Here is a 27,436-nt window from a genome sequence, read left to right on the forward strand (position 1 = left end):
ATTTAACTATTTTAATTCCCTTAATTGAGTGTGCACAAAGAAAAGGAAATAATACCCAAAACACTTTTATATAAATACATGTATTTATTTATTTTATCATTTTTTTATCTTACACAATTTTAGGGCTTTACAATTATTTAGTTTAGTCTTTTTGCAGGTTATGTTTAGTATTTAGTCTCTCTACCAGAGAAAGCCACGTATATCACCCAGGATAATGTATATCACCTAGGATAGATTGTTTTATTTGTTTCTTACTCAAAAATCACCCAACTAAGTTACAGATTTTGAGGAGGGAGGGGGCTCGGAGTTAGTCTCATTTCATAATAGGTCCTATGTTGAACATCGCATAAACAACTTCTCCATGCTACATAGTCGAGCAGAATAATACGCAGGCAATGACATACACCTAGTTGTCAGACACCAACATTCATAGGATGTCGGTGTGGCATACTATTCCACGGGTCTGATGAAGCATATTGTCGAGCAGGTGTTGGGCATCACCAGTGTCAAAATAGCACCTACACAGCAAATGCAACATCATTGGACAACAATATCGTCGTGGGAGTGAGGTCGCATGTTACCTGGTGCAGAGCGCATTTCTTTTGGGCGTCCGGGCAGGAGATTACGTTGCTTGGACGCAGGAGGGCTCCCCCAACCCAGCGACTCATACCAGCGGTGGGCATGTCGGAGCGGGGCATGTCGTCGGCCTTCTTCGTGCGGCGGTCGTAGCACGGGACATCGCTGGTGGGCATCCTCTTCTCCGCATTGGGCGTCCTTGGCGTAGGCGGGGAAGATGCCACTGGATTGCTCGGCGTGACTTTCGCCCGACATCCTTTGGCCACCACGAGGCTCGTGTGCCCTGGGACCACCTCACAAGGGAGCTTGGCCAGGTTCGCACCCTCCTATCCCGCACCGACACCTAGGAGCAGCAGGGCATGTCATCGCACACCATGCTTAGCGGGACGATGCGGCCAGATCCTCACCAGGCTAGAGGAACCTGATGGTGAGGTCGCCCGGACCCGGGGCCGCGGCGTGGCTCCTGTTCTCCACCCTCACCGACAGGTTCCTGTGCTTGTACTCGCACGACACCCTGCAAAAGTCAGCCATCGTCGTCCGGTTGGGTGGGCGTTTCCAGTCGCGATTCATTCAAATTTCAAGGGAGGGTTTTACGACGGCGGGCGGGCGGCAGCCAACCGCCCAACTGCTCTTGTGTTTTTGGTTTACCTCTTGTACTCGACGTCGACGGCGCGGCGTGCTTGGAGGTGTGGGGCCATGCCGGGGTGCGCCATGGCCGCAAACGCGGTGCTGCTGAGCACGAGATCGGTGCGGTTGGTCCTGGCGCGGTCCGTGACCACCACCCTGGCGCCCGCCGCGGCGCACAGCTTCTTGTCCTTGCACCGCACCTGGAAGCAGGCGCCGCAGTCGACGCCGGTGCGGTATAGCGCGGGGCTGGCGGCGGCGAGGAACCCGCCGCTGAAGGAGGCGACATCGGTGCCGTACCCACAGGAGCCGGCTGCACGCACGTCACCGCAATTCGAATTAATTATTAATTGATAAAGAATTAAGGAAGAGAAGAAGGATAAAGCGGTGGCGGCATCGGCGTAGCGAAGGTACCGGTGAGGGCAGCCAGGTGTAGTAGGCGGCCTTGGATTGGCGCACGCAGCGAACGCGAGGAGGAGCTGGAGCTGGAGTGTAACGCCCTGAATTTGGGGTAGAATTTTTTCTTCTTTTCTCTCACCAAATTCGGGCGTTACACTCTTTTCTCTTTCCTGTTTCGCTCCCTCCTCCCAATTTCAAACCAGTATAGTGACAGGTGTCCGTGTCATGTATAAACCAAAACCTAAATGTCATGGGTGTTGCATCATGCCGAAGCACATTTCTTTGTCTGATGTTGCGTGTTCGTCTCGTTCCGTTTCGGATTTCGATTCGCGATTTAATTCCGTTTAGTGGTCGTGCACGTCGTGGGTTTCGATCCGCGAAGTGGCTCGGCCCAACCCAACCCAACCCAGCCCGGCCCGGCCCTGCGCGCCCCTGGCGCCCACACACCCCCCCATGCGCCCCCTTCTATCTCTCTCTCTCATTTGGATTTCCCGCGCAGCAACCTCCCTCTCCCTCTTCCACCTCTCTCTCCCCGTGGTGCCCTAGGAATTGGCGACGGAGATCACCGGAATTTGGACCCCGAGGTGAGCTCCCCTCCCCTCCCCTTCTCCCCCTGCGCGCGCCCTCTCTTTTCCCTGCGCGCGCGCCCCTGCCCTCCCCATTCGCCGACGGCGTGGCCCCGCCCCCTCCCCCGGCCCGCGGCGGCGCGGCCCCGTCCCCTGCTCACCGGCGCGCGACCCCGCCCGCCCCCTTCCCGCGGCGGCGGCCCCCGCCCCCGCCCTCCCCAGCCCGCGGCGGCGCCCTCCGCCCCCTGCTCGCCCGGCGTGGCCCCCGGCGGCTCGGCCCCGACGCGGCCCCGGCACGGCGGTTCGGTCCCTGCGCGCGGCGTCCTGGCCCCGGCGCGACTCGCACGACCTCGTTCATCCACTAACGCGTTCCCGCGTGCGCAAACCCGCGTGCGGTGATTATTTTTTGGTTTGTAGTTAATGTCAAGCTCCGTTAGTTAGCGTGTTGCGTCGCGCGCTTCGTCGCGCGACGGATTTGTCTAATTTCATATTCTATTTATGTGTTGCGTCGTGCGCTTCGTCTTGCGACGATCCATTTTAATTTTAGGTTGTTTAATGTGTAACGTCGCGCATGTATTCACGCGACGTTCCGCTTTAGACTCAGTTTAGTTGACGTATGTCGTCGTGCATTTCGTCGCGCGAAGCTTAACGTCTCTTTATAATTAATGCAAAGTGTCTCGTTGTGCGCTCGGTCGCGCGACGAGTCGTGGATTTATTAATTCGATTTAGAGTGCTATGCCGCGTGTCTCGCCGCGCGACAATCTTTTTATTTTATCTTCATCTACTTATAATGATTAGGCATGAAACATGACTTTACTTTATGCTAAACGTATTATCCAAATTGATTCCCTTCTATATAGCAAGTGGTTTAATCTATAATAATGTAACGTGATCGTTTCTCGACCGTCTCTTTTTCTCTTTCTCTCTTAACCTTAATTGTGAGCCCGCGTGGAACGTCTGTTTACTTACTGCATTCTATTGTATGGTGTATTGTTCGTTTGTATTAAATGTGTGGATGTATGTATGTTTGCGCTCGCATAGAGAATGATCCGGTTGAAGAGCTCAAAGAACTCGCAGGAGAAGCCCCTGAGCAGCAGTCGGTTGGTGGAGGCAAGTGTCCCTTGACCTATCTCTGTCCTATTCATTCTTTAATTCACCTCCTGCATTACACATTTATGCCTAAGGATTGACTAGCTTTGTTATCCATGTCCTTGTTTACCTATTTGGGTTGGATTATTGTTGTTTAGTTTTATGCTATTGCTCAAACTCTAATCAATGAACATGATGAGATTATCTATGATACGCTGTTTTCCCTTCTCTTATTATGATGTTGTACTTGTGGCCTTTAAGGGGGCTCGAGCGGTTTCTCGAGTGCCTCTCCGTAAGGACCTGTTCTATGGATGACCGCCCGGGAAAACAGTGCAACCATGAGGGTGGAATGGGGTGCCCTTAGCTGAATAATTAGAGGATCCGGGGTGTAGTTCGCTTAGCCATCATGCCGTCAATGGGGCTCGGTGTATGCGGCTCGCTCTGCCAAGTTTGGGTTCGCCCCTTGGGGAGGAGTGCGGTGCATTTAGGAAATCTAATGGGCGGCTACAGCCCCGGGGAATCTTTGTAAAGGCTACGTAGTGATGCCCTGCTAGGCCACCTAGGTAGTGGTCAATGGGGAGTAGCTCTCTCCGGGCAGAAAGGGAATCACGGCTTGTGGGTGAAGTGCACAACCTCTGCAGAGTGTTTGAAAACTGATATATCAGCCGTGCTCGCGGTTATGAGCGGCCAAGGGAGCTCCAGTGATTAGTGGTACTTGATCAGAGACACTTTGGTTTACAGGTGGCAATGGGATTGATGGTTTTGGTTATGACTATGGTGCTGGTAAGTGGTATTCTTTCCGTTTGGAAAGGGTACATCGGGCTAATAACTTGGGTTAATGCTAAACCTGGCTTTCTATTAGTAAATAATAATCTGACCAACTAAAAGCAACTGCTTGACTTATCCCCACATAAAGCTAGTCCACTACAGCCAAACAGGATGCTTGCTGAGTATGTTGATGTGTACTCACCCTTGCTCTACACACCAACCCCCCCCCCATCCCCAGGTTGTCAGCATTGCAACCACTGCTCGGGAGAAGATGAAGCTGTGGAAGGAGACTTCCAGGAGTTCCAAGACTACGACGAGTTCTAGGCGTGGGTTAGCGGCAACCCCCAGTCGGCTGCCTGTGAAGGCCGCGTTTATCTATGTTTCTTTTCCGCACTTTGATTTATTGTAAGGACTATGTGGATGTCTCATACATATGATGTAATCGACTATTATTTCCCTTTTTAATACCATTTGAGCACTGTGTGATGATGTCCACGATTATGTAACTGCTGTGTACGTGAATTGCTGATCCTGGCACGTACATGGTTCGCATTCGGTTTGCCTTCTAAAACCGGGTGTGACATAGGTGGTATCAAAGCTGTGCTGACTGTAGGACCGCTAACCTAGAGTAGAATGGTCGTTCTAAGGACTATAGACCTCTGTCCCTGCCTTGACTTTGATATCCCTTCAAAAGTTGGTCATACCGACCAAACCTATGTTCTACTTTATATTATACCTTGCTGAAAATTATGTTTCATTCTAGTCCTTCATTTGTTCATGGTTCATTACTTGCTGGTCATATTAATTTTGTTCTCACTCTTTTGCTTGCGGTGTCTTTTGTAGATGGCTCGTCTTAGACACACTGCACGAAAGTCTGTCATCCCCTTCTTACCCTCCCGCCTTGCTGAGCGTCCGCTTCGCCGTCCCGTGGTCGGACAGTCCAGCCACTTGGAGCGGCTGCACCACCGCCTGCATGAGGAGCAGGAACGTCGACGACAGGAGCAGCAGGGCTCTTCTTTCTCGCTCCACCAGGAGATAGAGTCCGTGAGGAGCTGCTCCCCTGTGCTTCCCCTGGAGGTGCCCCCTGCACCACCACTGGGCGCCCCAGCCTCTAGAGTAGCTGCTGGAGGAGACCCAGACGATGGAGGTGGCGACGACAGCTCGAGCCACGACACCGACTTCTCTGCTGACCAGGAGCTGGAAGGATGGGTTGCTCGACCCATCACTCGCGACGCTGCTCGCGGGTGTCACTTCCACAATGCGCTCGACACCCTGCTACGTCGGGCACTTAACCGGCGTACCTGGTCCATCGAGTATCGCTGTGTGGTCTACCAGCATAGTCGCGGGGTCTACCCGGACCGCTGGGAGGCGACCTACTTGGTGCGCCGTCCGGAGAACAGTCTCCAAGGTGCAGAGGCCTGCTCAGAGCACTATTCTATCTCTGAGCGGGACTCAGCTGAGGCGGCCATGCAAGATGCTGCACGGCGTGCGCTTTCGCACTACTGCTCGATTCTCGGTGGGGTAGCTGACGGTCTCAACCTGAAGTACTACCCCCACTGTCCATCTGGCAGCACAGGAGGCGTGATTGTTTCACCTGTCGGTGAGGACAATCCTAGGTTGAGCAGCATAGTCAACCTAGCCGTCGTGCTAAACACGGAGCTGGACCATGCATTAGACAAGTTGAGTAGGGCTCGTGCTGAGATCGCCCTACTGCGGGCTGAGCGCGCGGAACGTCGTCACCTGGATGATGGTTCCCCCGCCCCCGTCGGGACTCAGCACCCGTACCGCTCACCTCGGCGTGGACACCAGTCTTATGGCAATCCCGACTGCAAGACCAAGATAAATCTAGAACCATAGATCGTTAGAGTTGGATCTTGTAATTAATACAAAATATATACGTAGAAGCTACAGTCTTAGCGTTAGTCTCACTTTTAGTTAGTCTTAGTTAGACAGGATAGTTTGCTATATCCTGTGCATTTATGTTTGTCATGATGAACTATGTTTGGTTTGGATCTTTGTAATGACTGTCACCAGAGTGTGGGTATCCCCTGCATTTTGGTTTACCTGTTATATGTTAAGGGAGTTAGCTATCTAGTTGGGAAACCTTTTATTCCACTTTCCTCTTTATCTGAGAAGCTGTGTGGTCTGTGTTGGAGATCAGTGAAGATGCTCATCTGTTCAGTGCTGTTGAAGAATTCTATACTCTTTTCTTATGCTGCAAGATTTGCCAGATCAGTTCTGATGTATGATTGCATTCTGAAGATGTCAGAGAACAGGCGCAGAGGAGGAAGGCGTGCTCAGCAGGAAGAGGTACCTCAGCAACAGCAGCTGCCGCCCCCGCCCCCGATGTCCATCGAGCAGATGTTTCTGATGCAGACTCAGGCAGTTCAAGCCATCGGTCAGACTCTGGCCGCCATTCAGCAGCAACAGCAGCAGGCACCACCTCAGCCTCAGATGCCCAGAGACAAGCGTGCTGAGTTCATGAGAGGTCATCCACCAACGTTTGCTCACTCTTCTGACCCCATGGATGCTGAAGACTGGCTGCGCACTATGGAGCGGGAGTTGCATACCGCTCAGTGCGATGATAGGGAGAAAGTCCTGTATGGTCCCCGTATGTTGAGAGGAGCAACCCAATCATGGTGGGAGTCTTATCTCGCCACCCATGCCAACCCCGACGCCATCACCTGGGAAGAGTTCAGAGGTAGCTTTCGTCAGTACCATGTTCCTGCAGGTCTGATGACAGTGAAGAAGGAGTTCCTGGCCCTCAAGCAAGGGTCATCGTCTGTCAGTGAGTACCGAGACAGGTTTCTGCAATTGTCTCGCTATGCTCCTGAAGATGTCAACACCGATGCCAAGCGACAGTACCGTTTTCTGAGAGGCTTGGTTGACCCTCTTCAGTACCAACTGATGAATCACACCTTCCCGACATTCCAGCACCTGATTGACAGAGCAATCATGATAGAGAGGAAGCGTAAGGAGATGGAGGATCGTAAGCGCAAGATCAGTGGACCCCAGCCTGGAAGCAGGAATCGTCCTCGTTTCTCAGGCAATCAACCTCAGCAGTTCAGGCAGAACCAACGTCCACCTTGAGAGCACCTAGAGGGGGGGGTGAATAGGTGATCCTGTGAAACTTAAACTTATAGCCACAAAAACTTGTTAAGTGTTAGCACAATAATCGCCAAGTGGCTAGAGATGAGTCTCAACAAAACACAATACCACAAAAGATCAACACAGAGAAGACACAGTGGTTTATCCCGTGGTTCAGCCAAGTACAAAACTTGCCTACTCCACGTTGTGGCGTCCCAACGGACGAGAGTTGCACTCAACTCCTCTCAAGTGATCCAATGATCAACTTGAATACCACAGTGTTATGCTTTTCCTTTCAATATCCCGTTTGCGAGGAATCTCCACAACTTGGAGTCTCTCGCCCTTACACTTGAGATTCACAAAGAAATACGGAGTGAGGGAGGGAAGCAACACACACAAATCCACAGCAAAATGCGCACACACACGACCAAGAATCGAGCTCAAAAGACTATCTCAAAGTTCTCACTAGAACGGAGCTCGAATCACTGAGAATGACAAACAGATGCGCAAAGACTGAGTGTGGATGATCAAGAATGCTCTAAGGTTGCTTGGTGTACTCCTCCATGCGCCTAGGGGTCCCTTTTATAGCCCCAAGGCAGCTAGGAGCCGTTGAGAGCAATTCTGGAAGGCTGATCTTGCCTTCTGTCATCGGGCGCACCGGACAGTCCGGTGCACACCGGACACTGTCCGGTGCCCGATCTCCTTCCTAAAATGTCGCAGCCGACCGTTGCCCGCCAGAGAGCCGTTGGCGCACCGGACATGTCCGGTGCACACCGGATAGTCCGGTGCCTCCTTCTAGCCGTTGGCTCGGCCACATGTCACGCGCAGATCGCGCGGCCGACCGTTGGCCCAGCCGACCGTTGGCTCACCGGACAGTCCGGTGAATTTTAGCCGTACGCCGTCGGCGAATTCCCGAGAGCGCCGAGTTCACGCCGAGTCAGCCTGGCGCACCGGACACTGTCCGGTGCCCCACCGGACACTGTCCGGTGCACCACCGGACAGTCCGGTGCTCCAGACCGAACAGCCTTTTGGCTGTACACAGCCAACTTATTCTCTGACTCGATTTCTCCTGTTTCAAGCACTTAGACACAATACATTAGTCTTCAAAACAATGTACTAAGGCTTAGAAACATACCTTTACTCTTGATTTGCACTTTGTCCATCCATGGGTATAGATTCACATTTAAGCACCTGTGTTGGCACTCAATCACCAAAATACTTAGAAATGGCCCAAGGGCACATTTCCCTTTCAATCTCCCCCTTTTTGTTGATTTATGCCAACACAACATAAAGCAACTAGAACAAGTGCAATATCACTTAAAACTCAAATTTATTTTGATTCAATTTTGGCATATATGGATCATCCTTTGCCACCACTTGGTTTGTTTTTGCAAATCAAACTCAAATCTCTATCTCTAAGTCAAACACACATGTTGAAGCATAAAGAGAGTCATTCCAAAAGAGATTGATTACAGATTTCAAAAACTCCCCCTTTTTCCCATAATCAACACTTCTCCCCACAAGAGGCCAACTTTTGACAAAAGAGACAACAAAAGAGATTTGACAAACCAAAAGCTCTATTCTACTGTTTTCAAAATCTCTCAAGTGGTAGCTGATCCACAAACCAAAAGCTCTATTCTACTGTTTTCAAAATCTCTCAAGTGGTAGCTGATCCATTTATCACTTTGGCCTTTATTTTCTCCCCCTTTGGCATCAAGCACCAAAAATGGGATCAATCTTGGCCCTTTAACCCCTTTGCCTCACCAAAATCTTCAATGAAGAGCAAATAGGCAATAAGAGTAAAAAGATGAACTTGGAAAAGTTACTCTTTTCATCGGAGTGCAGTGGAAGTCTTTCATGGTCCAAGTCCACCTTTTCATCTCCTTCGAGACTAAATCAAGCAAACTCAAGCATATGATTAGTCTCAAAGGGTCAAGTTGTAACACAACTCCCCCTAAACATGTGCATCAATTACACAAGGACTTGTGAGGTCCAGGGAATGTTTGTACAACTTGAGCACCACAATAAGCAATAAAATGCAAAAAGGAACATGATCAAAAGCATAACTACATGTATGCTACAATTCAATCCAAGTTCCGCGAATCTAAGACATTTAGCTCACTACGCAGCCTGCAAAAGGTCTTCTCATCTAGAGGCTTGGTAAAGATATCGGCTAGCTGGTTCTCGGTGCTAACATAAAACACTTCGATATCTCCCTTTTGCTGGTGGTCTCTCAAAAAGTGATGTCGGATGTCTATGTGCTTTGTGCGGCTGTGCTCAACAGGATTTTCCGCCAGGTGGATAGCACTCTCATTATCACATAGGAGTGGGACTTTGCTCAGATTGTAGCCAAAGTCCCTGAGGGTTTGCCTCATCCAAAGTAGTTGCGCGCAACACTGTCCTGCGGCAACATACTCGGCCTCAGCGGTGGATAGGGCAACGGAGGTCTGTTTCTTAGAGTTCCACGACACCAGGGACCTTCCTAAGAATTGGCACGTCCCTGATGTACTCTTCCTATCGACCTTACATCCAGCATAGTCGGAGTCTGAGTATCCAACCAAGTCAAAGGTAGACCCCTTTGGATACCAGAGCCCGAAGCAAGGCGTAGCAACCAAATATCTAAGAATTCGCTTCACCGCCACTAAGTGACACTCCTTAGGATCGGATTGAAATCTAGCACACATGCATACGCTAAGCATAATATTCGGTCTACTAGCACATAAATAAAGTAAAGACCCTATCATTGACCGGTATGCTTTTTGATCAACGGACTTACCTCCTTTGTTGAGGTCGGTGTGTCCGTCGGTCCCCATCGGAGTCTTTGCGGGCTTGGCGTCCTTCATCCCAAACCGCTTTAGCAGATCTTGCGTGTACTTCGTTTGGGAGATGAAGGTGCCATCCTTGAGTTGCTTCACTTGGAACCCAAGGAAGTAGTTCAACTCGCCCATCATCGACATCTCGAATTTCTGCGTCATCACCCTGCTAAACTCTTCACAAGACTTTTGGTTAGTAGAACCAAATATTATGTCATCGACATAAATTTGGCACACAAACAAATCACCATCACATGTCTTAGTGAACAGAGTTGGATCGGCTTTCCCAACCTTGAAAGCATTAGCAAGTAAAAAGTCTCTAAGGCATTCATACCATGCTCTTGGGGCTTGCTTAAGTCCATAGAGCGCCTTAGAGAGCTTACACACGTGGTCGGGGTACCGTACATCCTCGAAGCCAGGGGGTTGCTCCACGTACACCTCCTCCTTGATTGGCCCGTTGAGGAAAGCGCTCTTCACATCCATTTGGAACAACCTGAAAGAATGGTGAGCGGCATATGCTAGCAAGATACGAATTGATTCTAGCCTAGCCACAGGAGCAAACGTCTCCTCAAAGTCCAAACCTGCGACTTGGGCATAACCTTTTGCCACAAGTCGAGCCTTGTTCCTCGTCACCACCCCGTGCTCGTCCTGTTTGTTGCGGAAAACCCACTTGGTTCCCACAACATTTTGCTTGGGACGAGGCACCAGTGTCCAAACTTCATTGCGCTTGAAGTTGTTGAGTTCCTCCTGCATGGCTAATACCCAATCCGGATCTAGCAAGGCCTCCTCTACCCTGAAAGGCTCAATAGAAGAGACAAAGGAGTAATGCTCACAAAAATTAACTAATCGAGATCGAGTAGTTACTCCCTTGCTAATATCACCCAGAATTTGGTCGACGGGATGATCCCTTTGAATCATCGCTCGAACTTGGGTTGGAGGTGCCGGTTGTGCTTCTTCCTCCATCACATGATCATCTTGTGCTCCCCCTTGATCACACTCCTCTTGATGAACCTGTTCATTGTTTTGAGTTGGGGAATGCACCATTGTTGAGGAAGAAGGTTGTTCTTGCTCCAATTGTTCCTGTGGTCGCACATCACCAATCGCCATGGTGTGCATAGCGGCCGTTGGAACGTCTTCTTCATCTACATCATCACAATCAACAACTTGCTCTCTTGGAGAGCCATTAGTCTCATCAAATACAACATCGCTAGAGACTTCAACCAAACCCGATGATTTGTTGAAGACTCTATATGCCTTTGTATTTGAGTCATAACCTAACAAAAACCCTTCTACTGCTTTGGGAGCAAACTTAGAATTTCTACCCTTCTTTACTAGAATGTAGCACTTGCTCCCAAATACACGAAAGTAAGATACATTGGGTTTGTTACCGGTTAGTAGCTCATACGAAGTCTTCTTGAGGAGGCGATGAAGGTAGACCCTGTTGATGGCGTGGCAAGCCGTGTTCACGGCTTCCGACCAGAAACACTCGGGGGTCTTGAATTCTCCAAGCATCGTCCTCGCCATATCGATTAGCGTCCTGTTCTTCCTCTCTACCACACCATTTTGCTGTGGTGTGTAGGGAGCGGAGAACTCGTGCTTGATCCCTTCCTCCTCAAGGAACTCCCCTACTTGAAGGTTCTTGAACTCGGACCCGTTGTCGCTCCTTATCTTCTTCACCTTGAGCTCAAACTCATTTTGAGCTCTCCTGAGGAAGCGCTTGAGGGTCCCTTGGGTTTCAGACTTATCCTGCAAAAAGAACACCCAAGTGAAGCGGGAAAAGTCATCAACAATAACTAGACCATACTTACTCCCTCCTATGCTCAGATAGGCGACAGGTCCGAAGAGGTCCATATGCAGCAGCTCCAGGGGTCTTGAAGTGGTCATCACATTCTTGCTGTGATGCGCTCCTCCCACTTGTTTACCTGCTTGACAAGCTGCACAAGGTCTATCTTTTTCGAATTGCACGTTAGTCAAACCTATCACGTGTTCTCCCTTTAGAAGCTTGTGAAGGTTCTTCATCCCCACATGTGCTAAGCGGCGATGCCACAGCCAGCCCATGCTAGTCTTAGCTATTAAGCATGCATCTAGACCGGCCTCTTCTTTTGCAAAATCAACTAAATAAAGTTTGCCGTCTAATACACCCTTAAAAGCTAGTGAACCATCACTTCTTCTAAATACAGACACATCTACATTTGTAAATAGACAGTTATACCCCATGTTGCATAATTGACTAACAGATAACAAATTATATCCAAGAGACTCTACTAAAAACACATTAGAGATAGAGTACTCATTAGAAATTGCAATTTTACCTAACCCTTTTACCTTGCCTTGATTCCCATCACCGAAGATAATTGAATCTTGGGAATCCTTATTCTTGACGTAGGAGGTGAACATCTTCTTCTCCCCCGTCATATGGTTTGTGCATCCGCTATCAATAATCCAGTTTGAACCCCCGGATGCATAAACCTGCAAGGCAAATTTAGGCTTGGGACTTAGGTACCCAACTCTTGTTGGGTCCTACAAGGTTAGCACAAATATCCTTAGGGACCCAAATGCAAGTTTTATCACCCTTGCATTTTGCCCCTAACTTTCTAGCAATTACCTTTCTATCCTTTCTACAAATTGCAAAGGACGCATTCAAAGCATGATATATTGTAGAAGGCTCATTAACTTTCCTAGGAATATTAACAACATCTCTTCTAGGCATATTATGAACAACATTCCTTCTACCAACATTTCTATCATGCACATATGAAGAACTAGAAGCAAACATGGCATGAGAGTCAAAGGCATTATATGCATTACAACTCCTATAAGCATTTCTAGGTTGTCTTCTATCATAGTACAAAAAGGCATGGTTCTTTTTAGCACTAGTAGCCATAGGGGCCTTCCCTTTCTCCTTAGCGGGAATGGGAGCCTTATGGCTTGTTAAGTTCTTGGCTTCCCTCTTGAAGCCAAGTCCATCCTTAATTGAGGGGTGTCTACCAATCGTGTAGGCATCCCTTGCAAATTTTAGTTTATCAAATTCATTCTTGCTAGTCCTAAGTTGGGCATTGAGACTAGCCAATTCCTCAGTTAATTTGGAAATTGAAACTAGGTGTTCACTACAAGCATCAATGTCAAAATCTTTACACCTAGTACAAATTACAACATGTTCTACACAAGAATTAGATTTATTTGCTACTTCTAATTTAGCATTTAAATCATTGTTGACACTTTTTAAAGTAGAAATGGTTTCATGACAAGTAGATAGTTCAAAAGAAAGCATTTCATTTCTCTTAATCTCTAATGCAAGTGATTTTTGTGCTTCTACAAATTTGTCATGTTCTTCATACAACAAATCCTCTTGCTTTACTAAAAGCCTATTCTTATCATTCAAGGCATCAATCAATTCATTAATTTTATCTATCTTAGATCTATCTAAGCCCTTGAACAAGCATGAATAATCTATGTCATCATCATCACTAGACTCATTATCACTAGAAGAAGCATAAGTGGAGTCTTGAGTACTCACCTTCTTCTCCCTTGCCATAAGGCATGTGTGATGCTCGTTGGGGAAGAGGGATGACTTGTTGAAGGCGGTGGCGGCGAGTCCTTCATTGTCGGAGTCGGAAGAGGAGCAGTCCGAGTCCCACTCCTTGCCTAGATGCGCCTCGCCCTTTGCCTTCTTATAGTTTTTCTTCTTCTCCCTCTTGTTCCCTTGATCCTGATCACTATCATTGTCGGGACAGTTAGCAATAAAATGACCAAGCTTACCACACTTGAAGCATGAGTGTTTCCCCTTTGTCTTGGTCTTGCTTGGTTGCCCCTTGCGGCCTTTTAGTGTCGTCTTGAATCTCTTGATGATGAGAGCCATCTCTTCATCATTAAGTCCAGCCGCCTCAATTTGTGCCACCTTGCTAGGTAGCGTTTCCTTGCTTCTTGTTGCCTTGAGAGCAAGAGGTTGAGGCTCATTGATTGGACCGTTTAGAGCGTCGTCGACGTATCTCGCCTCCTTGATCATCATCCGCCCGCTTATGAATTTCCCGAGTACCTCCTCGGGCGTCATCATCGTGTACCTGGGATTCTCACGAATATTGTTTACGAGATGAGGATCAAGAACTGTAAAGGACCTTAGCATTAGGCGAACGACGTCGTGGTCCGTCCATCGAGTGCTTCCGTAGCTCCTTATTTTGTTGATAAGGGTCTTGAGCCGGTTGTAAGTTTGGGTTGGCTCCTCTCCCCTTATCATTGCGAATCGTCCAAGCTCGCCCTCCACCAACTCCATTTTAGTGAGCATGGTGATGTCGTTCCCCTCGTGAGAGATTTTGAGGGTGTCCCATATCTGCTTGGCGTTGTCCAAGCCGCTCACCTTATTGTACTCTTCCCTGCACAAAGATGCTAATAGAACAGTAGTAGCTTGTGCATTTCTATGGATTTGTTCATTTATAAGCATAGGGCTATCCGAGCTATCAAATTTCATTCCATTCTCTACAATCTCCCATATGCTTGGATGGAGAGAGAATAAGTGACTACGCATTTTGTGACTCCAAAATTCGTAGTCTTCCCCATCGAAGTGTGGAGGTTTGCCAAGAGGAATGGAAAGCAAATGCGAATTCGAACTATGTGGAATACGAGAATAATCAAATGAAAAGTTCGAATTGACCGTCTTCCTGTAGTCGTTGTCGTCGTCCTTTTGGGAAGAAGTAGACTCATCGCTATCGTCGTAGTAGACGATCTCCTTGATGCGCCTTGTCTTCTTCTTCTTCCCATCTTTACGCTTGTGGCCCGAGCCCGAGTCAGTAGGCTTGTCATCCTTCGGCTCGTTGACGAAGGACTCCTTCTCCTTGTCGTTGATCACGATTCCCTTCCCCTTAGGATCCATCTCTTCGGGCGATTAGTCCCTTCTTGAAGAGAACGGCTCTGATACCAATTGAGAGCACCTAGAGGGGGGGTGAATAGGTGATCCTGTGAAACTTAAACTTATAGCCACAAAAACTTGTTAAGTGTTAGCACAATAATCGCCAAGTGGCTAGAGATGAGTCTCAACAAAACACAATACCACAAAAGATCAACACAGAGAAGACACAGTGGTTTATCCCGTGGTTCGGCCAAGTACAAAACTTGCCTACTCCACGTTGTGGCGTCCCAACGGACGAGAGTTGCACTCAACTCCTCTCAAGTGATCCAATGATCAACTTGAATACCACAGTGTTATGCTTTTCCTTTCAATATCCCGTTTGCGAGGAATCTCCACAACTTGGAGTCTCTCGCCCTTACACTTGAGATTCACAAAGAAATACGGAGTGAGGGAGGGAAGCAACACACACAAATCCACAGCAAAATGTGCACACACACGACCAAGAATCGAGCTCAAAAGACTATCTCAAAGTTCTCACTAGAACGGAGCTCGAATCACTGAGAATGACAAACGAATGCACAAAGACTGAGTGTGGATGATCAAGAATGCTCTAAGGTTGCTTGGTGTACTCCTCCATGCGCCTAGGGGTCCCTTTTATAGCCCCAAGGCAGCTAGGAGCCGTTGAGAGCAATTCTGGAAGGCTGATCTTGCCTTCTGTCATCGGGCGCACCGGACAGTCCGGTGCACACCGGACACTGTCCGGTGCCCGATCTCCTTCCTAAAATGTCGCAGCCGACCGTTGCCCGCCAGAGAGCCGTTGGCGCACCGGACATGTCCGGTGCACACCGGACAGTCCGGTGCCTCCTTCTAGCCGTTGGCTCGGCCACATGTCACGCGCAGATCGCGCGGCCGACCGTTGGCCCGGCCGACCGTTGGCTCACCGGACAGTCCGGTGCACACCGGACAGTCCGGTGAATTTTAGCCGTACGCCGTCGGCGAATTCCCGAGAGCGCCGAGTTCACGCCGAGTCAGCCTGGCGCACCGGACACTGTCCGGTGCCCCACCGGACATTGTCCGGTGCTCCAGACCGAACAGCCTTTTGGCTGTACACAGCCAACTTATTCTCTGACTCGATTTCTCCTGTTTCAAGCACTTAAACACAATACATTAGTCTTCAAAACAATGTACTAAGGCTTAGAAACATACCTTTACTCTTGATTTGCACTTTGTCCATCCATGGGTATAGATTCACATTTAAGCACCTGTGTTGGCACTCAATCACCAAAATACTTAGAAATGGCCCAAGGGCACATTTCCCTTTCACACCTCAGCAGCATCAGCAGTTCCAAAGGCAGTATCCTCAGCACCAGTATCAGAATCGTCAGAGCAATCAGTCAGGAGGTCAGTTCCAGAGGCAGAATCAGCAAGCACCTCGTCTTCCTGTCCCAGCAAACCAGCAGAACAATCAGGCAGCACCAGCTCAAGTTGGAAACAGGGCATGTTTCCACTGTGGAGAGCAAGGCCATTGGGTGATGCAATGTCCGAAGAAGGCAGCCCAGCAGCAGTCAGGCCCCAATGCCCCAGCGAAGCAGAACGTGTCTCAGCCTGGAGCAGGCAACCGCTCTCAGCCGCGCTACAATCATGGGAGACTAAATCACTTGGAGGCTGAAGCAGTTCAGGAGACCCCCGGCATGATAGTAGGTATGTTCCCAGTCGACTCCCATATTGCAGAAGTGTTATTTGATACTGGAGCAACGCATTCTTTCATTACTGCATCATGGGTAGAAGCACATAATCTTCCAATTACTACCATGTCCACCCCCATTCAAATTGACTCAGCCGGTGGTAGAATTCGAGCCGATAGCATTTGTTTGAATGTATGTGTGGAAATAAGGGGGATAGTGTTTCCCGCCAACCTCATAGTAATGGGTACTCAGGGAATAGATGTCATCCTAGGGATGAATTGGCTAGATAAGTATCAAGCAGTTATCAGTTGTGATAAGAGGACAATCAAGTTGGTGTCCCCACTAGGAGAGGAAGTGGTGACCGAGTTAGTCCCGCCTGAGCCAAAGAAAGGAAGTTGTTATCAGATAGCTGTCGATAGCAGTGAAGCAGACCCAATTGAGAGTATCAAGGTTGTGTCCGAGTTACCAGATGTGTTTCCAAAGGACTTACTGGGTATGCCACCAGAGCGGAAAGTCGAATTTGCCATAGAGCTTCTTCCTGGAACTGCCCCTATCTTTAAGAGAGCTTACAGAATATCCGGACCAGAGTTGGTTGAACTTAAGAAGCAGATTGATGAGCTGTCAGAGAAAGGTTACATTCGGCCAAGCACCTCGCCTTGGGCCGCCCCTGTCCTGTTTGTGGAAAAGAAAGATGGCACCAAAAGGATGTGTATCGATTATCGAGCTTTGAATGAAGTCACAATCAAGAACAAGTACCCTTTGCCCAGAATAGAAGATCTGTTCGACCAGTTGAGAGGAGCCAGTGTGTTCTCCAAGATTGATCTGAGGTTAGGTTATCATCAGCTCAGGATCCGACCTTCGGACATTCCGAAGACGGCATTCATTACCAAGTATGGTTTGTATGAGTTCACTGTGATGTCTTTTGGTTTGACCAATGCGCCAGCCTTCTTTATGAACTTGATGAACAGTGTATTCATGGATTATCTCGATAAGTTTGTGGTGGTATTCATTGATGACATTCTGATTTATTCTCAAAACGAAGAAGAGCATGCAGATCATTTGAGGATGGTATTGCAGAGATTGCGAGAGCACCAGTTGTATGCAAAGTTGAGCAAATGTGAATTCTGGATCAATGAAGTCATGTTCTTGGGTCACATAATCAACAAAGAAGGATTGGCTGTGGATCCGAAGAAAGTGGCAGACATTCCAAACTGGAAAGCGCCAACAGATGCTCGAGGAATCAAGAGCTTCATTGGAATGGCCGGATACTATCGGTGATTCATTGAAGGGTTTTCAAAGATTGTGAAACCAATGACAGCGTTGCTAGGCAACAAAGTTGAGTTCAAGTGGACCCAGAAATGTCAAGAGGCCTTTGAAGCGCTGAAAGAGAAGTTGACAACAGCGCCTGTCCTAGTCTTGCCTGATGTGCACAAGCCCTTCTCGGTGTATTGTGATGCTTGTTACACTGGTTTGGGATGCGTGTTGATGCAAGAGGGAAGAGTTGTGGCTTACTCGTCCCGACAGCTGAAGGTTCATGAGAAGAATTACCCAATCCATGACCTAGAGTTGGCAGCAGTGGTTCACGCACTGAAGACATGGAGGCACTATCTGTATGGACAGAAATGTGATGTTTACACAGACCACAAGAGTCTGAAGTACATATTCACTTAGTCAGAGTTGAATATGAGGCATCGAAGATGGTTAGAGTTGATCAAAGACTATGAGTTGGAGATTCACTACCATCCAGGCAAAGCGAACGTAGTGGCAGATGCTTTGAGCAGGAAGAGTCAGATCAATCTGATGGTCGCTCGTCCGATGTCTTATGAGTTGGCCAAGGAGTTCGACAGGTTGAGTCTCGGGTTTCTGAACAATTCGCGAGGAGTCACCGTTGAGTTGGAACCTACCCTGGAGCGGGAAATCAAAGAAGCGCAGAAGAATGATGAGAAGATCAGTGAGATTCGGCGACTGATTCTAGACGGCAGAGGCAAAGATTTTCGGGAAGATGCAGAAGGCGTGATATGGTTCAAAGACCGCTTATGTGTTCCCAATGTCCAGTCTATTCGGGAGTTGATCCTCAAGAAAGCTCATGAGACAGCCTATTCGATTCACCCTGGTAGTGAGAAGATGTATCAAGATCTGAAGAAGAAATTCTGGTGGTATGGAATGAAGAGGGAAATCGCAGAGCATGTGGCTATGTGCGATAGTTGTCGAAGAATTAAGGCAGAGCACCAGAGACCAGCTGGATTGTTGCAACCATTGCAAATTCCTCAGTGGAAATGGGATGAAATTGGTATGGATTTCATAGTCAGATTGCCTCGCACTCGAGCTGGCTACGATTCCATCTGGGTAGTAGTGGACCGTTTGACCAAGTCAGCCCACTACATACCCGTCAAGACCAACTACAGCAGTGTAGTATTGGCAGAATTGTATATGTCTCGGATCGTTTGTCTTCATGGTGTGCCAAAGAAGATAGTGTCAGACAGAGGAACGCAGTTCACCTCTCATTTTTGGCAGCAGTTGCATGAAGCCTTGGGCACACATCTGAATTTCAGTTCAGCATATCATCCGCAGATAGATGGCCAGACCGAAAGAACCAATCAAATCCTTGAAGATATGTTGAGAGCCTGTGCGTTGCAAGACCAGTCCGGATGGGACAAGAGATTGCCTTATGCAGAGTTTTCCTATAACAACAGTTACCAGGCCAGTTTGAAGATGTCACCATTTCAGGCGCTCTATGGAAGGAGTTGTAGAACTCCGTTGCAATGGGATCAGCCTGGAGAAAAGCAAGTGTTTGGGCCAGACATTTTGGTTGAAGCTGAAGAGAACATCAAGATGGTCTGAGAGAATCTGAAGATAGCGAATCAAGGCAGCGAAGCTATGCAGACACAAGAAGAAGAGAGCTGAGTTTCGAAGTCGGAGACTTTGTCTATCTGAAAGTGTCACCGATCAGAGGAGTCAGAAGATTCGGAGTCAAAGGCAAGCTAGCACCCCGCTACATTGGTCCGTACCAAATTCTCTCAAGGCGTGGAGAAGTGGCCTATCAACTCAGCCTACCAGAGAATCTGTCCGCAGTGCATGATGTTTTTCATGTGTCTCAGTTGAAGAAGTGCTTGCGTGTGCCAGAAGAGCAATTGCCAATGGAAGGTCTTGAAGTCCAGGAGGACTTGACCTACACAGAGAAGCCAGCGCAAATCCTTGAGACCGCAGACAGAGTCACCCGAAGGAAGACCATCCGAATGAGCAAAGTCAGATGGAATCACCACTCGGAGGAAGAAGCAACCTGGGAGCGTGAAGATGATCTGATGGCTAAATACCCTGAGCTCTTTGCTAGCCAACCCTGAATCTCGAGGGCGAGATTCTTTTAAGGGGGATAGGTTTGTAACGCCCTGAATTTGGGGGTAGAATTTTTTCTTCTTTTCTCTCACCAAATTCGGGCGTTACTCTCTTTTCTCTTTCCTGTTTCGCTCCCTCCTCCCAATTTCAAACCAGTATAGTGACAGGTGTCCGTGTCATGTATAAACCAAAACCTAAGTGTCATGGGTGTTGCATCATGCCGAAGCACATTTCTTTGTCAGATGTTGCGTGTTCGTCTCGTTCCGTTTCGGATTTCGATTCGCGATTTAATTCCGTTTAGTGGTCGTGCACGTCGTGGGTTTCGATCCGCGAAGTGGCTCGGCCCAACCCAACCCAGCCCAGCCCGGCCCTGCGCGCCCCTGGCGCCCACACCCCCCCCCCCATGCGCCCCCTTCTATCTCTCTCTCTCATTTGGATTTCTCGCGCAGCAACCTCCCTCTCCCTCTTCCACCTCTCTCTCCCCGTGGTGCCCTAGGAATTGGAGACGGCGATCACCGGAATTTGGACCCCGAGGTGAGCTCCCCTCCCCTCCTCCTCTCTCTCCCTCTCCCCTCCCCTTCTCCCCCTGCGCGCACCCTCTCTTTTCCCTGCGCTCGCGCCCCTGCCTTCCCCGTTCGCCGGCGGCGCGGCCCCGTCCCCTGCTCGTCGGCGCGTGACCCCGCCCGCGGCGGCGGCCCCCGCCCCCGCCCTCCCCAGCCCGCGGCGACGCCCCCCGCCCCCTGCTCGTGCGGCGGCGCCCCGGCCACGCCCCCTGCTCACCCGGCGCGGCCCCGGCGCGGCCTCCGGCCCCCGGCGCGCGGCCCCCGGCGGCTTGGCCCCGGCGCGGCCCCGGCGCGGCCTCCAGCCCCCGGCGTGGCCCCCGGCACGGCCCGGCGTGGTCCTCTGCCCCGGCGCGGCGGTTCAGTCCCTGCGCGCGGCCCTCAGCCCCTGCGCGCGGCGTCCTGGCCCCGGCGCGACTCGCACGACCTCGTTCATCCACTAACGCGTTCCCGCGTGCGCAAACCTGCGCGCGGTGATTATTTTTTGGTTTGTAGTTAATGTCAAGCTCCGTTAGTTAGCGTGCTGCGTCGCGCGCTTCGTTGCGCGACGGATTTGTCTAATTTCATATTCTATTTATGTGTTGCGTCGTGCGCTTCGTCGCGCGACGATCCATTTTAATTTCAGGTTGTTTAATGTGTAACGTCGCGCGTGTATTCTCGCGAAGTTCCGCTTTAGACTCAGTTTAGTTGACGTATGCCGTCGTGCATTTCGTCGCGCGAAGCTTAACGTCTCTTTATAATTAATGCAAAGTGTCTCGTTGTGCGCTCGGTCACGCGACGAGTCGTGGATTTATTAATTCGATTTAGAGTGCTATGTCGCGCGTCTCGCCGCGCGACAATCTTTTTTATTTTATCTTCATCTGCTTATAATGATTAGGCATGAAACATGACTTTACTTTATGCTAAATGTAGTATCCAAATTGATTCCCTTCTATATAGCAAGTGGTTTAATCTATAATAATGTAACGTGATCGTTTCTCGACCGTCTCTTTTTCTCTTTCTCTCTTAACCTTAATTGCGAGCCCGCGTGGAACGTCTGTTTACTTACTGCATTCTATTGTATGGTGTAATGTTCGTTTGTATTAAATGTGTGGATGTATGTATGTTTGCGCTCGCATAGAGAACGATCCGGTTGAAGAGCTCGAAGAACTCGCAGGAGAAGCCCCTGAGCAGCAGTCGGTTGGTGGAGGCAAGTGTCCCTTAACCTATCTCTGTCCTATTCATTCTTTAATTCACCTCCCGCATTACACATTTATGCCTAAGGATTGACTAGCTTTGTTATCCATGTCCTTGTTTACCTATTTGGGTTGGATTATTATTGTTTAGCTTTATGCTATTGCTCAAACTCTAATCAATGAACATGATGAGATTATCTATGATACGTTGTTTTCCCTTCTCTTATTATGATGTTGTACTTGTGGCCTTTAAGGGGGCTCGAGCGGTTTCTCGAGTGCCTCTCCGTAAGGACCTGTTCTATGGATGACCGCCTGGAAAAACAGTGCAACCATGAGGGTGGAATGGGGTGCCCTTAGCTGAATAATTAGAGGATCCGGGGTGTAGTTCGCTTAGCCGTCGTGCCGTCAATGGGGCTCGGTGTATGCGGCTCGCTCTGCCAAGTTTGGGTTCGCCCCTTGGGGAGGAGTGCAGTGCATTTAGGAAACCTAACGGGCGGCTACAGCCCCGGGGAATCTTTGTAAAGGCTACGTAGTGATGCCCTGCTAGGCCACCTAGGTAGTGGTCAATGGGGAGTAGCTCTCTCCGGGCAGAAAGGGAATCACGGCTTGTGGGTAAAGTGCACAACCTCTGCAGAGTGTTTGAAAACTGATATATCAGTCGTGCTCGCGGTTATGAGCGGCCAAGGGAGCTCCAGTGATTAGTGGTACTTGATCAGAGACACTTTGGTTTACAGGTGGCAATGGGATTGATGGTTTTGGTTATGACTATGGTGCTGGTAAGTGGTATTCTTTCCGTTTGGAAAGGGTACATCGGGCTAATAACTTGGGTTAATGCTAAAACCTGGCTTTCTATTAGTAAATAATAATCTGACCAACTAAAAGCAACTGCTTGACTTATCCCCACATAAAGCTAGTCCACTACAGCCAAACAGGATGCTTGCTGAGTATGTTGATGTGTACTCACCCTTGCTCTACACACCAAACCCCCCCATCCCCAGGTTGTCAGCATTGCAACCACTGCTCGGGAGAAGATGAAGCTGTGGAAGGAGACTTCCAGGAGTTCCAAGACTACGACGAGTTCTAGGCGTGGGTTAGCGGCAACCCCCAGTCGGCTGCCTGTGAAGGCCGCGTTTATCTACGTTTCTTTTCCGCACTTTGATTTATTGTAAGGACTATGTGGATGTCTCAGACATATGATGTAATCGACTATTATTTCCCTTTTTAATACCATTTGAGCACTGTGTGATGATGTCCACGATTATGTAACTGTTGTGTACGTGAATTGTTGATCCTGGCACGTACATGGTTCGCATTCGGTTTGCCTTCTAAAACCGGGTGTGACATGGAGCCACACGAGGAGCAGCGAGAGCGAGGACGCGGCGAGGCGGGCAGAGACGGCCATCGTCTCGCGTAGGTGGACGATGGATGGGCTTGGCTGCTTGGGCTTTGGCTCAGGCGAGACAAGGGAGAGGAGCTTGTGCTTGACGACTGCTTTATACACCACCACAACTCAAAACTCTCCCTGAGTTCCACAATCGAAGAATCTATTGCTGTGAGGTGGGGGAGGCACAGGAGCTTGATGCTGTCGGCGGAGGTGACGGGGCGTTCGGCGCGGGATCCAAGGGGACAGCTCGAGCAGCATCCTCTTGTCGTCTTGCGTCTGGAGGAGGTCGGGAGGAGGCAACGATGCTTGTGTTGCACGTCTTTAGCGCAGAGCGCGGAGAAGGCAATAATGCAGTGTCGATGCGGAGCTCGACGAGGTGCCGCGGCGCGGGTGGCAGAGCGAAGAAGAAGGGCTCCGTGACTTCAGGGCGGCAGCAAGGAGCAGATCCTTGGTGGCCGCGGCTGCGGCGGAGAGGTGCGGGTCGCGGGTGAGCACGGGCAGGGGGCAGGTACTATGGACACCTTCGTTGCGGCTCCGTGACTTCAAGGCGGGTGAGAGCGGGCGCAGTGGACCAAACACTGCTACTCACTATCGGAATCACGTTCTTTGTCGAGCGGCAAAGACTCAACTCTCCAACCTACCATATTACTTTACCAATTGCCCTATCATTTTTCAATATAATTTATATGTTTTGTGAATGGTGAGATTCGAACTCTCAATCTCTCTCTCGCGCATACCGTCCTATACCACTACACTACTACACCAATTATGTATATATTACGTTTTCATTCCCCATGTACTATAACAAACTGAGAGTAATTTGATTATTTAAGGCACTAAATGAGATCATTTGAAAATGTGACCAACTATAAAGTTGCATAACTTTTTGAGATCTACAAGTTTTATTTTAATAGTTTCTACATCCGAAATCGTTTACAAAATTTGAATTTTAAATTTGAAAAATTCACACGAATTTTTCAATGATAAGATGATTTCAAATGAAAAAGTTGTCAATTACAAAGTTTCATTACATTTCAAGACCTACAACTTTTATTTTGGTGGTTTTTCCATCCGAGATAGTTTGAAAAATTCAAATTTCAAAATCCAAACATAGTTTTGCATAACAAGATCATTTCAAACTAAAACATTGTCAACTACAAAGTTTCATAACTCTTCAATACCTACAACTTTTATGTTGATGGTTTTTTGTTTCGAGGTTGTTTTCAAAATTCAAATTTTAAATTTTTTAAATTCAGACGTAGTTTTCGTTGACAATATGACTTCAAATGAAAAAGTTGTCAACTACAAACTTCTATAACTTCTCAATATCTACGAAGTTTATTTTGGTTGTTTGGTCATTTGTTCATCTCACATGATGGTTCTAACAATATGCACAAATTCTATACATCTCTCTCGAAACTACGAGAGAGATATAGGTTTTAGGAACAAATTTATTTTTATTTTGTCATATGAAGAAATGTTCAATATATAAATTGTACATCATGATGAGTTATACAAATTTGTAGTTGAAAACTTTTCATTTAAATTAATTTACTGCTTTAAAATGTTATTTTTAAATTGTCTTTGTCTAGTGTTGGAAAAAAAGCACTCGGCAAAGAAACTCTTTGCCGAGTGTCCAAAATAAAACACTCGGCAAAGAGCTTCTTCGCCGAGTGTTTTCTTTTAGCGAGGGTTTTTTACATGGCACTCGACAAAGAGCTCTTTGTCGAGTGTCCGAAAAAAAACACTCGGCAAAGAATTTGGCACTCGGCAAAGAGCCAAATTCCGATAGTGACCGTACAAATATGCATTAGTGCAGGCGAGAATATAGATACGAAACATAATATATATCTAGGTCGTTACAAGTTGCTGGTTACATAAATGCCTATAAAGAACACATTTTGCAGTTATGTAAGGCCTTGTTCGGTTATTCCTATTACACGTGGATTGGATGAGATTGAAAAAAAGTTAAGAATAAGTTTCACTTGCTTGGGATTTAAACCCACATAATCTCACTCAATCCATATGGATTGAGAGCTAAACGAATAAGCCCTAACATAAATACAGAAGGACTAGGATATGAGCAATCATTATTCCACCTATTTCAGCTTCTAAAGCTGAATCAATGATGTGGAAAACCTTGCACCACCGCATACTTCTATGGCACATAAGACGTTTTTTTTTGTCTAATCCACCAAAGCCACCACACGGAATGGCGCTACAAAATGCACATAGGACCGTATTGTAACGTTACTTGTATTTTATCCACTATAGTGCAATAGGAAACCTGAAATGAAACATTAGAAACACTTAGGATTCATAGATCTCATTCACTCAGCCAGAGGCGAAATAGACCAACTCTTGATGTGTTGATCTGACGGCCACAACCTCTTCACGAAGTTGCTTCACCTTGACGCACCCTATGCGATGATACCACATGCTATTTCCAATTCTCTCTGGAATCGCATCGTCGAGTTTTAAGGCCTAAACCTGGTGAAACATGCGAACTGTCAAGTTGCATGGTTTAACTATCGAAACCCCCGCAGATAGCGTACTCCATACGCGTCACTCACGTCCTAAACATGTGTCTCGCTGGTTCGCAACCGCATCAGTGACACGATCCGCTCCACCATGTACTTGCGCCTGTTGGTGTCCCTAGGTGTCAGCCACCACAGGTAGTCATCTGGCTTCTCCAATCCCTCGGTCAAGACTTAACGATCGTCCTTTGCCACTCCTGGTGATGCGGACATCAACACCAACACGAGCACATCTACACCAGCAGCACCTTCTCCAGCCCAGGCGCCACCCCTTCCACCTGGGCCAGTGACTCGGGCCCGTGCAAGAGAATTGAACTACATCATGTTGTTAAAGAACGAAGGCCCGGAAGAATAGACGACCAGCCCAATTGCGGCCCATAATGGACGACCTAGGGTTGGCCGCCCCTAGGGGCTGCGCCCCCTCTCTATTTATTCAGGAGCTGCGCCTCCTTTATTTCCTGAGTTTTGTTTTACATTAGCTTTAGCTACTCTCGAACACGCGCAAATCTGCGCTGTCTTCGTGTATTCAGAACTCCACCCTCGAGTAATAGATTAGATTGCTCGCATCTTTTTCTTGTTCGTTCTTCGATTGCGCACAGGAAACGATCTTCGTGATCAGGCCGATCTCGCATCAGCAAGGTCGGTAACCACAGGGAGTTGGTTCAGCGATTGCATTGGCGCCTCGGGCTTGCTCGTCGTAGTCGGATCGCAAGGGTCAACTTCCGCCAAATCGGAATTATCTCTACTCGCCGAAAGATCGGGCACCTCAGCTACATCAATTGGTATCAGATTTCCAGGTTGATCGGTGAGTTTATCGAGCGTTGTTTTTTCCTACAGTCCACAAAACCACATAAAAATTCAGGTTAGATCTTATCCCAGCACCCTTTTGAGCCTCGCACTTTCTTTCAATAATCTGCATTGTTGAATTTGTGTGCTTTCGCGTCATTTGTTGCTGGTTGCATTGTGTTCTTCCACCATTCAATCCATAGCGCCGCCACCATCTCCCGTTTGATCACGCCACAAACCGAGTCAACATTGTTTCCTTGTTTTTCTCCTTCGGTTACGTCAAAAAAAAACAGAAAAAACAAACCGAGTCAACGGCCGTTTCCTTGATTTTCTCATTCGGTTACAAAAAAAAAACAGAAAAAAAAACAAACCGAGTCAACATCGTTTCCTTGTTTTTCTCCTTCGGTTACGTCAAAAAAAAACAGAAACAAAAAAACAACGAAGGAGAAAGGATACGGTTGTTTCATCCCGGTCGTTTGAAAACATAACTTGAGATACCTTCCTTAAACCGGGCATAACTTTTCGCTCGGGTGTCCAATAAATCTGAAATTTTTACAGGAGCTAGTTGACACCATTCTGAGCCCGGCCAAACTGACCTTCGGTCTGTTTGGTTTCGACAAAATTGTCAAAAAAATTCAGGAAAATAAAGAAAAAAATTCATCAAAGTTCTCGCACGCTTTTCAGAGAACTTCCTGATTTTCTATAGACCACATCTGATATTTGTTTTAGGTGAAACTTCGTGTAGCTCCTATCTTGTTGCTTCTTGTGCTGAGAAAAATATCAAAAAAATCATACAAAAAAGAAAAACAAAATCACCTGTGATTTCTACTAGTGCCTTTTTGGCATCACTAGTACAATATTTACGTTACTGCCATTCTGCTAGTTCCATCCATCCTTTGCACCTGTGGCCAGCAATATAGTTTCGTGTTTTGCACTATAATTCAACTTTGCATTATTGTTTGATCGTGCTAATCCTTGACTTGAGTGCAGCCTACCCACAACTCCACATATTTCTACGACGAGCAGGTTTCTGTTTCTCCACGCAATCGCTCATCCAATCTTTCACCGGTTCCACCTGTTGGTTGCAGTTCACCACTGTGGCTTGGTAAGAACGGATAAGAACTTGATAACAGCACTAGTGTGAGCGCCTTGTGAGCAGTACACCCCTGTTTTGTCGTTGGTTTTTCTCCTTTTGGTGTTTGCGCTAACTA

General features: G+C 48.1%; 1 pseudogene; it reads right to left on the bottom strand.

Annotated features, from left to right (window-relative positions):
- Positions 1-987: 987 nt before the first annotated feature.
- LOC109941194 (expansin-like A1) lies at positions 988-22,920 on the bottom strand (annotated as a pseudogene).
- Between the last annotated feature and the right edge of the window lie 4,516 nt (positions 22,921-27,436).

Source organism: Zea mays, chromosome 7, assembly GCF_902167145.1.
Source record: "Zea mays cultivar B73 chromosome 7, Zm-B73-REFERENCE-NAM-5.0, whole genome shotgun sequence".
NCBI classification, from domain to species: Eukaryota; Viridiplantae; Streptophyta; class Magnoliopsida; order Poales; family Poaceae; genus Zea; species Zea mays.